This window comes from Canis lupus, chromosome X (assembly GCF_048164855.1).
Source record: "Canis lupus baileyi chromosome X, mCanLup2.hap1, whole genome shotgun sequence".
Classification (NCBI taxonomy): Eukaryota; Metazoa; Chordata; class Mammalia; order Carnivora; family Canidae; genus Canis; species Canis lupus.
Window position 1 is genome coordinate 104,501,495 of NC_132876.1, and position 15,586 is coordinate 104,517,080.

Genomic DNA, 15,586 nt, shown 5'->3' on the forward strand with positions numbered 1-15,586 from the left:
TCTATTCTCAAATAACTGGACTACTCTGCTATTCTTATCACTTATTTGACTAAATGTCCTTTCCTCTTTCATTGTAAACATCCCAACTTGGAGAAACAAGAAGGGAGCCTAGAAAGTGAACAGAAATGGAAGAGACTATTAATTTTAATATTAACCTATTAATCTTCAATGAACTAAAGTCAAACAGTGAGAGAGACACTATATACTATGATTCATACTTTAATACAAAACAGGCCAATTACCAATACCAATATTTGAATGCTGGCACCATTATTTATTCATCATGGACACAAAAAATGCAGGAAAATACTCAAATAGCAAGTGTCAAGGTATTGTATATCCACCCAGTTGGTAAAATAAGTCAGTTAATTTGGCAGGTAAGTATTAAGTAATCACGCTGTCAAACTCGGGTGAGTATCTAAGGGAGAGAGACAAAGACTGAACAAAGAATGGGGGGGATTACAGAAAAGAAGTAAGAAGGGGGCCAAAAATAGGCAGAAGGAGAAAATAAATACAGTGTGACAGGTTCAACAGTAGGATGGATGTCTCCATTCCATCACAGAGAGATTATCCTAGAAATAAGGACAGATGCTTCACAGTAACATCAGTGGCGCTGAGGGGTTTTGTCCATTAGGATGAGGCTGTTCACAAAGGTGGACTATGGATGAGAGCGGCCTTTCAGCATTAGCTGTGTCCATCTTCTGTCTTAATGTTTTACTTGCCTGACAACACATTGGGGACCATACATAACACACTCACATATAGACAACCAACCCTCACTGTCTAGGCTAGGCCAAGGGCTGGCGAACTTCCTCTTTTTCTTTTCTATTTTTTTTTCTCTACAGGCCAATGATGACACCATGGTTTGTCAGGCATTTTCATTCTGTTTGCCAGGCAATTATTTTCTCAATTTATGTTTTCCTCATATTACCATGTTGTGTTCCTTGTCTTTATGAGAGGCAGGAGATACATTAGGTCACTCAGAGATGATGGATTTAGATGATAGCAAACACCCTCTTCTGGGCATCTCCTTTCCACCAATGCCACTTCTCTCTCTGTCCGCAGCCTGCGAGTTCTTTATTTCCCACACCTCTACTCTCATCACTTGACTTAAAGGTGCCCTATTCCTAGGGTCAGTGTTTGATTTTTTTAAGAGGTCTTGTCCTGTAGGAAACAGAGAGCCATGGAAGTACCTTCTAGGAGGTCTCAATATGGCCTCAACTCCTCTTTCTCTTCCCCTTATAACCAATCCATCAGCAAATCCCGTTGGTATCTCATCTCTCTATTCCAACAGCCCTGTTGCAAACCACCATCATTTCTTGCCTGTATCATTCATAAGAAACTCTCAATGGGTCTCTACTTCAGCACCTATACACAGTTTATGTTCCATATATAACTCACTTTTTATTTTTTTAATATTTATTTATTTATTTATTCGGGAGGGAGGGAGGGAGGGAGAGGGAGAGGGAGAGAGAGAGAGAGGCAGAGACAAAGGCAGAGGGAGAAGCAGGCTCCATTCCATGCAGGGAGCCCGACGTGGGACTCGATCCTGGGTTTCCAGGATCAGGCCCTGGGCTGAAGGCAGCACTAAACCGCTGAGCCACCTGGGCTGCCCTATAACTCACTTTTTAATGTTATTTTAAAATAGTCTTACACATGCAGTAATGTTGCAAAAACAGGACAGAGAATTTCACTTATATGTGGAATCTAAAAAACAAAACATACAGACCAAAAAATAGACTCTTAAAACCAGAGAATAAACTGGTGGTTGCCAGAGGGGAGGTGGGTACAAGGATGGGCAAAATAAATAAAGGACATTAAGAGGTACAAACTTCTCGTTATAAAATAAATAAATCACAGGGATGAAAGAAAAGTACAGCATAGGGAATACGGTCAACAAATAGTGTAACAACATTGTATGGTGACTACACTTATGGTGGTGAGAATGGAGTAATGTAGAGAATTACTGAATCTTTATGTTGTACACCTGAAACTAACATAGCACCATATGTCAATTATAATTTTCTAAAAAAGAGTACAGGGGCACGCGAGTGGCTCAATCAGACTCTTGGTTTCAGCTCAGGTCATGATCTCGGTGTTGTGGGATTGAACCCTGCATTGGGCTCTGCGCTAAGTGGGGAGTCTGCTTCTCCCTCTCCCTCTGTCCCTCCCCTGATTCCTACCCTCCCCCCCACTCATGCTCTCTCCCTCTCCCTCTAAAATAAATAAATAAATATTTCTTAAAAGGGGTGGGGGCGCCTAAGTGGCTCAGTTAGTTAAGGGTCTGCCTTCACCTTAGGTCATGATCCTGGAGTCCTGGGATTGAGCCCTGCATTGAGTGCCCTGCTCAGCAGGGATTCTGCTTCTCCCTCTCCCTCTGCCTCTCCCCCATGCCATTCATTCTGTCTCTCTCTTGCTCACTCTCTCTTTCTCTCTCTCATTTGCTGTCTCCCAAATAAAATATTTTAAATGAATGAATGAATGAATGAGAGGATCACCTGGGTGGCTCAGTCAGTTGAGCAACTGATTCTTGATTTCAGTTCAGGTCATGATCTCAAGGTCATGGGGTGGAGCCCCACCTAGGGCTCTGCACTCAGTGCAGTCTGCTTGTCCCTCTCCCTCTCCCTCCCTCCCTCCCTAACTCATGCTTGCTCTCTCTCTCTCAAATAAATAAATAAAATCTTTTAAACAAAGAGTACAAAACTGCCATATACCTTTCACCCAGCTTCCCAATAATGTTAATATTTTGCATAACCATAGTTCATATATCAAAACTAGTAAATATACATTGATACATTAACTAAATTATGGAGGTTTTTTTTGTTTCACTAGTTTGTCCACTAATGTCCTTTTTTGATACAGGATACCATGTTGCATTTAGTCAGCATGTCTCCTTAGTCTCCATCACTGTGACAGTTCCTCAACCTTTCCTTGCATTTCATGTTCTTAACACTTTTGAAAAGTACTAATAGAGTACTTTGTACAATGCCCCTCAAGTTGGGTTTCTCTGTTTTTCATGATCAGACTGTGGTTACAAACTTTGGCAAGAATACCACAGAAATGATGTGGTCGGACGCTTGGGTGGCTCAGTGGTTGAGCATCTGCCTTTGGCTCAGGGCATGATCCTGGGGTCCTGGAATCGAGTCCCACATCAGGCTCCCTTCATGGAGTCTGCTTCTCCCTCTGCCTATGTCTCTGCCTCTCTCTCTCTCTCTCTCTCCGTGTCTCACATGTATAAATAAATAAAATCTTTAGGAAAAAAAAAGAAGTTGATGTGGTCTTCACAATGTGTCATATCAGGTATAAATGAAATCAGTATGTCTTATTATTGGTAATGTCAACCTGGATCATATGGTTAAGGGGACATTTGCTAACTTTCTCCACACTAAAGATGGCCATTTTTTCTTTTGTAATCAATAATATCTTAAGGGATAACACTGTGAGACCATGGAAATATTCTATTTTTCATCATACTCTGTCCATTGATTTAAGCATCCACTGAATCCTAGCCTGTAAGAACTATTATTGTGATGTCTGCCCAATGATGATTGTTTATCTCCTTCATTTTATCTATATTTACATTTCCTTCCACCCAACTGAGCCCAACCCAGATTACAAAATCCTGAGCAAAAACAAACAAACAAAAAAAAAAGAAACAAGACAAGAAACAAACAAAAACCAATGGCTATTATTTGAAGGCACTATGTTTTGGGGCAATTGTTATGTACCAATAATGAATCAGCAGTGTCTTCACTCAGATCCTCTCACACTCTGGCAACTTGAAGAAAGCTTACTATGTTAGTAAATCTGGGGCTGCTTTAGAACAGGAAGGAAAACTAGAGCTTCAAGTTAAGAAATTACAGTCATATGGGGGGGCCTAGATGGCTCAGTCAGTTAAGTGTCCAACTCTTGATTTTGGCTCAGGTCACGATCTCAGAGTCATGGGACCGAGCAATGTCTGCCCCTGCACTGGTGGAATCTGCTTGAGATTCTCTCTCTGACCCTCCCCCTTCCCTCTACTTGTGCTCTCTCTCTAAATAAATAAATAAATCCTTTTAAAATTACAGTAACATAGATATTACTGTATTTGGTGTATTTGGACATCAGTAATGGAGTGGTGTTCTACTATCAAAGCCAGAAAATTCAGAGTCAGAGAAAACCGTGAGCTTTTAAGAGTACCAAGAAGCCCCCTTCATCTCCAAAAATAAATTTTTTCATTGATTAATTCCTTTGCTTTGTTCATTTGATATTTATTGAGCCTTTGCCAGGTTCTAGATATACAAAGACATGATCCTGGACTTTTTTTTTTTTGATCCTGGACTTTGATTCTAACTTTATTAAAATATGGTCTGTGTGTCAACTATACTCAAAAAAACTTTTTCAAAAATTAAATTTTTAAAAAATTTATTTATTTGGGGGGGGGGGGGAGGAGCGACAGAGGGAAAGAAAGAATCTTAAGCAGACTCCACACCCAGTATAGAGCCCGAGCAGGGCTCAATCATGAGCACAGATGCCTTAGAGAAGCCAGCAGCCTTAAAGTATCATTTGATTCACACTTCTGAGATGCTTCAATGAGCTTTCCATTTGTTGGATGTGCAATGTTAAACAATGTCAATATAGCAATAAAAACAAGAATAACTACTACCATTTCTGGAACACTCACTTATTTAAAAGCCAAGGAAATGGCATCATTTTACCCACACAACAGCCTGAATGGGTGCTATGGTGGTCCCCGTTTACAAATGAAGAAAAAGCAAAATCCCAGGGCTACTAAATAATGGCAGCAGCATGGGAGACCAACTATCTACACCATGTCCTTTCACTCACCCATGTCTTTCTACCTATCCATCAAATAGCCTACAATAAACACTATTAAATAGAAAGGTGTAAAGTAGGGCCTCATAATCTGGGGCCATAACTTCCAGAGTTCTGTGAATCCCTGAAATTAAATGAAGCATGTATCAATATGTGCATTTGGCATCAGGTAGGGGGTACTCACTGCTTTTATTAGTATTAAAGTCCTTAATTCTAAATAAGACTAAAACTCTAATTGAAAAGAAGTCCACAATAGAAGATGTAATACCCCAGGTGAAACTGGATGTTAACAGATTGAGGCAGGAAATGCCCTGTGTGTGACGATGGCTGTTCATCTGCACTTGCCTCTAACACTCACTGCATCCAATAAGAGCCCATTTTTCTATCCACATACTGTCCTCACACAAAGCACAGCTGGGTTTTTGGAGTAGCATTAAACCTGCTTTGTAGCAGTTCTAAGACAAACTGTGCAGCGCCTTCCCCAGCAGAATATCTAGATGACCCCAGAGCCTTGGAGCACAGTGGCTAGGAGACCACCCTGTTTAGAAAGAGAAGGATGAATGGGTGGCTGTTAGACATCTCTTCTAGGCTCATTTGTCTATAGACTGGGATTAGATTCTGATTCTGGTCCAAATAGAAATTAGGTCGGTTATTACATTTCTGAAAATCTGGCAGGAATACCTTTCTTTAAATACACTCATTAGGCCGACTGAGTATTTTCCAAATAGGAATTAGAGGGAAATTTCCAAGTCCCATGTGAGCCCATGGCTTGATTTTGCTATTCAATCTCCTTACACAATGGTCCAATGGTCATGGCTCTCTCCTGACCACACTCACTAGAAGATGTTTATTCATAATGTTGGAAGAGCTCAAGTTCTTGTGGGAGAAATCCTCATCTCAGTGAGAAAAGAGAAATGTTAGAACTTTTCTTGCAAGAGAGAGAGAGAGAGAGAGAAGCGGAGGGGATGGGGGACTTGTGTTTTTATTTAGGCAAAGCAAGGAGAAGAAAGCCACATCTAAACAAATACCAGCTCAGCTCCTCTCTCTCTTGTCTGGCAAAGTGCCAGTGTGAGTTGTGAGATACAGGTAGGCCCGTGTATTGCCCACAGAAGGATGATTCAGTGAGGCCCACTCAGACTCATCATTCTGTCAAACTCTTAAATGGTAGACACATTCCTTCCAAATACAGGGCTCGTGATGACGGTATACCGGTAGCGTGGGAAGATGGGTGCTCACGACTAAAATCACAAATTCAGCTAAGAAGACACAGAGGAAACTGCTATGCCTTCTCCTACATTTCCCCACTTGCCTAGATGTTTAGTATCTTCACACACACGGCATGGTGGTGAGCAATAGTAAGGGCTTAATAAGTCCATGTTGCTTGAGTAACTCATATAGTCCACTACCTGAATTACTTTGAGTGATTCATCTTATGTTCAAGCTATTCTAAATCTTAATATTCTTGAGGTTCCTGGGTGGCTCAGCAGTTGAGCGTCTGCCTTTGGCTCAGGGAGTGATCCCAGGGTCCTGGGATAGGGTCCTCAGATCGAATCCCACACGGGGCTCCCTGCAGAGAACCTGCTTCTCCCTCTGCCTATGTCTCTGCCTCCCTCTGTGTGTCTCTCATGAATAAATAAAATTTCTTAATAAATAAAGAAATAGAGCTTAATATTCCTAAATATACTTTTAAAATGAAAACTAATGATGTCTTTTATCTCACTTCAGATTGGTGAAACTGTGGTGAAAAGGTACAAATCACATTCCACTAGCCCCAAGACCTTTCTGTACTGGAGGCCTTCTGTGGTAATTTGGATTACAGTTCCCAACTCTTCACTCCCTCCCTATAAAAAGGATTATAAATCCACAGCCTTCGCCATTTGGCTTTGCAACAGCAGAATTTGCAAAGTAAACATTTCCACCCAACCGACTTTAGGTCTAGCCCTGGGACTTGTTTTGACCAATAGAATGTGGGTAGAAGTGACATGTGTCTATTATGAACAGAAGCTTTAACAGGCATGACAAACTTTCACCAGCAACTTTTGTACTTCTGTAGTTCACCATGCAAAAAGCATATCTCAGAACCTTTTGTTCTTTAGCCTGGGGCCCATGGATGATCAGACCTGAATCGGGCCCAAATCCTGGGGACCCAAGGCCAGCTGAGCCTAACAAAGCCAAGCCAACCAGCAGATCTGTGAACAATAGAGTAATATTTTTATTAGTGATTAAAATATTGGGGTTATTTGCTACTGTAGCTAAAAATGACCAATACGTCTTCTAAGTCCAATACATTAACACGCTGCTCTATAACTTGCAAACAAGAAGACTTCATAAAGGTATGGGACATTTGTCTTATCTCTGTTCCTAACATACAAACAACCAAAAAGAGGTACCCTCATCAAAATACCTAGATCAATACCTTGTCAATTTGTTAGAAGACAGCCTTCTATTTCTTCCCCCATATAACTGTGGAAGTATCTCTGGCAGTCATTTCAGAACTGTTAGCTACATTTTTCTTCTTTAAACCTATATATAAAGGAAAGCTGACAAGAGTTTTGTTTCTTGAAGCCTTCTGACACAGTCTATTGTTTGGGGTAGTTTAGAATCTCCACCACTGAGGTTTACCATTCTTTTATTTACCCTCCTCTGTACACAAGAAATATCTACAGCTCTTATAGTCAGTACAGAAATAAGTATGCATTGTAAGGACACTGTATGTTACCAGTTGATCAAAGGAAAACAACGAAATGAATGAAGAGCAAGAAATGGCTGAAATCGAATAATACAGAAGACTGATGACACTAGGAATGGAGCACAGACTTGACACTGATTTTTCAGAGACTTAAGTCCATCTGTTCTTTGTAATATTAACCTGTCATCATATTTCTCAATCTCCGAATTTCTTTTTCCCTTTTTTGTTTCTCTATTTCTTTTATATAAGACTGAATAATGTTGAGCTGCTTTCACCCTAAGAAGCTGTGAATTGCTAGGTTCTGCTTAGTTCCTGGTATAATTGGAAACAATTGAATTTGAATAGCACTTTGGTTTTCACATCTTTTATTTATTAACGTTCTTCAAAATATAGAAATAAAAGGGTAAAAACAGCTTTACATAATATAGAGAATGTCAAGAATAGAAAAAAATGAGGACAAAGAAAAAATAGAAACTGAATAAAAATATGAGAAAGTTTCAGTTTTTACATATTCCAACCAATGTGTACTTGTCATCTGAAGCAGTGTTAATCCATATATGTAACAGCTATAGAGTTTATCCATTTAATAAACAGAGCCAGTGATTAGGTAACTAATGTTCAGAAAGAGGTAAAGGGTTTGCTTTGGTCTTCACTTAAAATGTTAGAGCAGCAAAGGAGTAGGTATGACTTGCTGAAGTCCATATAAAGAGTTGGGCATCACTGCATGTGAAACAAATATTGGTTTTGTTCCTAGCACACACAGGCATGTTCAGTTTGTCCTAAGCTCACTTTTCTGTATACATCATACTTCAACAAAAACTGCTTTTTAAAATTAATCTAGAGAAAAAGTAAGAAACGCATGCCTGGTCATTTTCCTTCCTGAGAATTAGTGATAAACATACTTATGAACTAGCTATACAGTGGTCAAAAACCAAGGCGAGAATTAGTAAAAAAAAAAAAAAAAAAAAAAAATATATATATATATATATATATATATATATATATATCTCCATAAAGTTTAAAAACCCACTAATGATAAAATTCTTCCTGTACCATACAGTTCCCTCTTGTGTACAAACGGATGGAAACAGCGGTATACACTGTCCAAGGCACATACAGTCTTTGTCATCTCTTACCAGGCTTGGAAACCTTCAAATGGCTCTTTCCTCCTAGACACTAGACCTACAATCCTGGGTACTCTGCTTGGTGGATCAGGGACCAGGTTCTCAAGTCAAAGTGCAAGGGTTCAAGTACCAGCTCAGCCACATCCTGGCTGTACAACCTTGTGAAGGTATTTAACTCACCAGATCTCAGCTACATCATCTATAAAGTGGGGATAATAAGAGTACCTGCTTCATGGGATTGTAACGTAGAATTATGTGCCTAGTACCTAGGCATTGCTTAAAAAATGTTAATTGTTGGGGTGCCTGGGTGGCTCAGTCTGTTAAGCATCCGGCTCTAAGGTTTCTGCTTAGGTAGTAATCTTGAGGTTGTGGAATACAGCCCTGCATCTGTTTGTCCCTCTCCTTTTGCTCCTTCCTTTCTCTCTCTCTCTCTCTCTCCCTCCCTCTCAAATAAATGGGTAAAATCTTTTTTTTATTTTTTTTAATTTATTTATGATAGTCACAGAGAGAGAGAGAGAGGCAGAGACACAGGCAGAGGGAGAAGCTGGCTCCATGCACCGGGAGCCCGACGTGGGATTCGATCCCGGGTCTCCAGGATCGTGACCTGGGCCAAAGGCAGGTGCCAAACTGCTGCGCCACCCAGGGATCCCGGTAAAATCTTTTTTTAAAATATTCATTGTTGGGATCCCTGGGTGGCACAGCGGTTTGGCGCCTGCCTTTGGCCCAGGGCGCGATCCTGGAGACCCAGGATCGAATCCCACATCAGGCTCCCAGTGCATGGAGCCTGCTTCTCCCTCTGCCTGTGTCTCTGCCTCTCTCTCTCTCTCTCTCTCTGTGACTATCATAAATAAATTAAAAAAAATTTTTTTTAAATGGCCAAAGTTCATGGGAGAAGTGTACTGATGTTCACAATTTACTTTAAAATGCACCAACAGGGGCACCTGGGTGGTTCAGTCAGGGAAGTGTCTGCCTTTGGCTCAAGTCATGATCCTGGGATCCTAGGATTGAGCCCTGCATCAGGCTCCCTGCTCATTGGGAAGCCTGCTTCTCCCTCTCCCTCTGCCTCTCCCCCCTGCTCATCCTCTCTCTTTCTCTCAAATAAATAAATAAAATCTTTAAAAACTGCGCCAAGGGGCGTCTAGGTGGCTCAGTCAGTTGAGTGTCTGACTCTTGATTTCAGCTCAGGTCATGATCTCATCGGTCAGGCCCCAGAGTTGGGCTCCACGCTGAGTAGGGAGTCTGCCTAAAAATCCAAGTAGGGATTCTCTCCCTCTGTCTCTCTGCCCCCTACCCTGCTTGCTGTCTTTCACTCTTTTTCTGAAATAAATAGATAAATATTTTTTAAAAATTTAAAAATAAAATGCACCAAAAAGTAAGTTAAGTGGATGGATGGCAGGATCAATAGATATGGGATAAAAACAAATATACTAAAATGATCATTGTAGAATCTAGGTGATGAGTATGTGAGTGTTCACTGCACAATTTTTCTGTGTAAAGATGATGGGGAAAAGTAAATAGCATAAATATTTAAATTCTGTATAATTACTAAGTACAAGCAGAGACCCTGTACTACACAACTTCAAGTTAAATATAAACACCTAATTATGGATTTGTTCTTCTCTTTCTAAACTTAAGTGTTGAACTTTAGTTTTTCTTTCTCATTTCAGAAAAACATTTACTTTCATCCCAAATTCTTCTATCTTGTCTGATGTTCCAAGGAATGCTTCTTTAAAAAAAAAAAGATTTTATTTATTTATTCATGAGAGACACAGATAGAGAGAAAGGCAGAGACACAGGTAGAGAGAGTAGCAGGCTCCATGCAGGGGGCCCAACATGGGACTTGATCCCGGGTCTCCAGGATCATGCCCTGGGCCAAAGGCAGGCGCCAAACCGCTGAGCCACACAGGGATCCCCAAATGCTTCTTTTTTGTTCTGTTTATTTTTTTTTAAGATTTTTATTTATTTATTCATGAGAGATACAGAGAGAGAGGCAGAGACATAGGCAGAGGGAGAAGCAGGCTCCCTGCAGGAAGCCCGATGTGGGACTGGATCCCAGACCGGGATCACGCCCTGAGCAGAAGGCAGACACTCAACCACTGAGCCACCCAGGCGCCCCCTTTGTTCTGCTTATAAGCAGATTTTGTGTTCAAAGTCTTCTTCTTATACAAATTGATAAGAACTGGGGATCCCTGGGTGGCTCGCGGTTTAGCGCCTGCCTTTGGCCCAGGGCGTAATCCTGGAGTCCCCAGATCGAGTCTTACATCAGGCTCCCGGGATCGAGTCCCACATCATGCCTGCTTCTCCGTCTGCCTCTCTCTCTCTCTCTCTCTCTCTCTCTCTCTCTCTCTCTTTCTCTCTCTGTCTCCCATGAATAAATAGAATCTTTAAAAAAAACAAGAACCATTAAGCCTACCTGGGTAATCTTACCCCAAGAAAATAAAAGGAATGTGGGGCCCCTTGTCTTTTAACAGCCCAAAGGGCATGATCCAATTATCTCAGAGACATAAATTATATTTTATTAATCCTTTAAAATTAGGCAAATTCTAAGGCTATGTATTCCAAGACTACATTAATTCTCCATAGAGAAACATGGTTTTCTTTGTTCAAAATTCTATCCGTGTTATCTCTCTTTGTAAAGTGCTTCTTATTTGGCCCACTATTGTCTGGATCAACGAACGAGAGAAACCTCTGGCAGACACAGCTGGTTTGCCTTTTGCACAGCCCATCTCCACTTTCTTCCTTACTTACCAGCTCAAAAGACTATCTACAGATCAAAACTTTACATGGAGGCATGGTGGAATCCAAGTGAGTGGTACTGGACTTCCCATTTCTCCCTTGTTAAAATAACATAATTGAAAGTTGAAAATGCGTAAGAATTTATATCAGTTGTGGCAGATGTAAAACATACCTGCAAATTCTTTGACTGTCTTCCCATTGAAATATTGAATCTACATACAATACTTGAAAGACAGGCTAAGGAAATGAGACTAGTCTTTCCAACATTTAGAATAAGAAATTTACAAGGAATACAAGGTTAGGAATGGCTTTTAGGTAGTCAACCAGACAGTCTGCAACAAACATATCTTTATAATAAATACAAAATAAAATGGCTATCTTATGGGTAAAGGGATAAGAAAGAACATAGATTTACTTTGCTACCAGGTGATCATTTTGAGGGCTAGTAATTTATCAAAACCTAAAAACACTTTCTAGTTATGTTATATAATTTTTGACTTTTTTATTGTGATGCTTTGACATCAATGCCTCTCCCTATCTGTATTTCAAGGTTTTTGCCTTTGTTTTTTTTTTATTGTAGTAAAATATACATACAGTAATTATAGAATGTGCTCTAATTTCAGTTCAATACATTTTGACATATGTATACACCTGGGTCACCACCACCCAATCAAGATCTAGAATATTTCCAGTACCCAGAAGGCTCTCATGACCCCTCTCTGTTAATACCCACCCTCAAAAAAAAAAAAAAAAAAACACTATTCTGGGGCTCCTTGGTGGCTCAGTCAGTTGAGCAGCTGACTTGGTTTCAGCTTGGGTCATGATCTCAAGGTCATAGGATCGAGCCCAAAGTCAAGCCCAGGGGATCCCTGGGTGGCTCAGCAGTTTGGCACCTGCCTTCGGCCCAGGGTGTGATCCTAGAATCCTGTGATCAAGTCCCGCATCGCGCTCCCTGCATGGAGCCTGCTTCTCCCTCTGCCTGTGTCTCTGCCTCTCTCTCTCTTTTTCTCTGTCTCCCTCTCTCTCTTTGTGTCTCTCATGAATAAATAAAATATTTTTAAAAATTTTTTTTAAAAAGTCAAGCCCAAAGTCGAGCCCTGTGTAGAGCCCCAGGTCGAGCTCCGTACTTGGTAAGGAGTCTGCTTGTCCCTCTCCCTCTGCTCCTCCTAGCCATCCACACTGGTTGTTTCTCTCTCTCTCTCTCTCTCTCTCTCTCTCTCCCCCCCACTCTCTAATAAATAAAAATAAAATAAAAGATAACTACTATTCTGACTTCTACCATCATATATTAGTTTTATCTGTTCTTGAACTTCATTTCAATGATTTATACAGTATGTACTCTTTTGTAACTGGCCTCTTTCATAATGTCAATTATGAAAGACAATCAGTCAGGGTTCTGTTTGTTTTCCTATTTGTTTTTGGCTGAGTAGTATTTCATTGTATGTACGTGTTATAAATTATTCATCTATTCTTCTCTATTGATGAGCATTTAGGTTGTTTCCAATTTGGGGCTATTATGAGAAGGCCCCTATAAATGTTCTTATAATGCATGTCTTTTGACAAACATGTACACTTATCTCCCTTGGGCACTTTTCTAGGAGTGGAATTTCTGCATCATATGGCAAAGATATACTCAGCTTTAGTAAACACTGCTGAATCACTTTGCAAAGGTTTATCCCCCTACTTGTTTACAGTTTCCAAGGGAAGGCATTAATATCCTCCCCAATGCTACCTCTTCTCATTAATTCAGTACTTCTAAAAAGAAGTCTAACAACACCTCATTTTTCTTCCATGACTGGCCCATCATCATTTCAGCCTTTGTCTGTTGCTCTATGAAGGCCTGCTAAAAGGAACTTACACTAAGTGAATATTTAAGGTTCTCCCATGACCTAATAAAAAATAAGCAGGTAAAGGTAAATGATTTTTAGGTCCATTTTTTTTAAAAGATTTCATTCACTCATTCATTCATTCATTCATTCATTCATTCATTTATTTGAGAGAGAGCACGAGCAGGGAGGAGGGGCAGGGCTAGAGGGAGAAGCAGACTCCCTGCTGAGCAGGGAGCCAGATAAGGGCTCTATCCCAGGACCCCAGGATCATGACCTGAGTCAAAGGCAGACGTTTAACCAACTGAGCTATCCAGGCACCCTTAGGTCCATTTTAATTCCATCTCATTTCATAAATTTGAGTCTTTTTTCCTTTTTTTTTCTTCAGTTCACGCCTTGGTGGTTTAAAGAAACGAATGCCACTAAACTATGGGCACATTGTGAAAATAAATGAGTAAAGTTCTTTAGGCTTCCCAGGGACAGGAAGGAGGATGGGAGGGAACAGTTACAGAAATGTAATCATTATTGTAATCGGCCTGCAGTGCTATGAATAAGTCATAATTATCTCACAATCGGAGTTAATGCTGTGATGCTTTCTCTTGTCGTGTCAACATATGCACGTACATATCAAGAAGAACCACAGAGCTGATCTGATGCTGAACACCCCAAGCCCCCCTGTACATGCATACTGACCTCATGCTCTATGGAAAACGCTCAATACCCTCAGGACTAGGAGGGGCATTTGTACCCATAGAGGTGTCAGTTTTCCCTATGTAAATTATTATTGACTTTTTGTGTGGAAACCCCCATAGCATTCAACTATAATAATGGCCTATTTATATTGTATTGGAAAGGGGCCTATCTCTGATATTTCTGCAGGTGCATTCTGAATTTAAACTAACACAAATTCAATAAAAAATGTCATATTCTTGTGCATATGGGTGCTACCAACCTCGTCTTCATTCCATTCTTATGAGTTGTCAGGGGGAAAAAAAGAAGAAAGAAGAAATAAAGAAAGAAAGAAAAGAAAAGAAAAGAAAAAAAAGGAAAGGAAAGGAAAGGAAAGGAAAGGAAAGGAAAGGAAAGGAAAGGAAAGAAAGAAAGAAAGAAAGAAAGAAAGAAAGAAAGAAAGAAAGAAAGAAAACAAACTAGAGAAATAAAATAATGAGAATGATATCTGGAAAAGTGTTGTGTCCATAAAATGATACATATTAAGTGTGTTAAACTGGATGCCCTCAGTTTCATCTTGGACCAGCTATTTTGTTGTCCTCAATTTTTTTTTCTAAAGCACATCAAGAGGCAATGCCAAACCCAGGATGTATATGGTGATTTCTGACAGATTAAGTGGTCCCTGGGATCAAAGTTCAGGGTTCCCTCGGATGCTCTGTCTCTCTTCAGCACCAAGACTCAGTTGATGCATGGTCCTTATTGGGCCCCCAACAAACTAAATGCAAAGCTCTGCAGGAGGAAGGGCCCAGGCATTGGCAGATTTTTCAAGCTCTCCAGGTGACTCTAATGCACAGTTAGCTTTGAGAGCCACTTCTGTCCATCCCACCTTGCACCATAGGCAGTAAGAGGAAGGCAGCATCATCTAAACTGTGACAACCACATTCAGAATATTACCAATGAGGGGCACCTCGGTGACTCAGTGGTTGGGCATCTGCCTTCAGCTCAGGTCATGATCCCAGAGTCCTGGGATGGAGTCTTGCATTGGGCTCCTTGCAAGAAGCCTGCTTCTGCCTGTGTCTCTGTCTCTGTCTCTCTCTTCTCTCATGAATAAATAAAATCTTTTTAAAAAAAGAATATTACCAATGAGATCTGTAATAACTATGTATGGTGTGAAATGGTAACTAGATTTATAATGATGATTTCATAGCATATATAAATGTTAAATCACTGCATTGTACATCTAAACTAATATATTACTGTATGTCAACTGTTCTTCATTTGAAAAAAAAGTTCAAGTGAGACACTGCCTGGGACATAAGGCACTGTCAATGACTATTGGTAGAATTGAATCATGAATGAGGAAATGCTATGTAAATGTTAAATTCTGTTTGTATTGTTATAATAGACTTGAGAGTTGGAACCAATCTTACCTAGTTTGTAAACTTTACTGAATTCTAAACCAATGTAAAATAATACTTTTTTTTTGCAAAACAAAGGGAGAGAGGAAACAAAAGAAGGAGAATCAGTAAAACCATGACAGTGGCAAGCAGGGCAGCTAATCAGGCTGTTCATAGAGATAATAATAGAAGTTCTTTGGCTTGTCTCAATGTTCATCAACTTCTAAAGATCTAAACATTTTGATGTGGGGGATCTAAAAGGACTCTGATATAGGTTGCTTAACTAGAGCATGGGCCCTGATCAATCTGAGACCATGTGTCTTTTTTTTT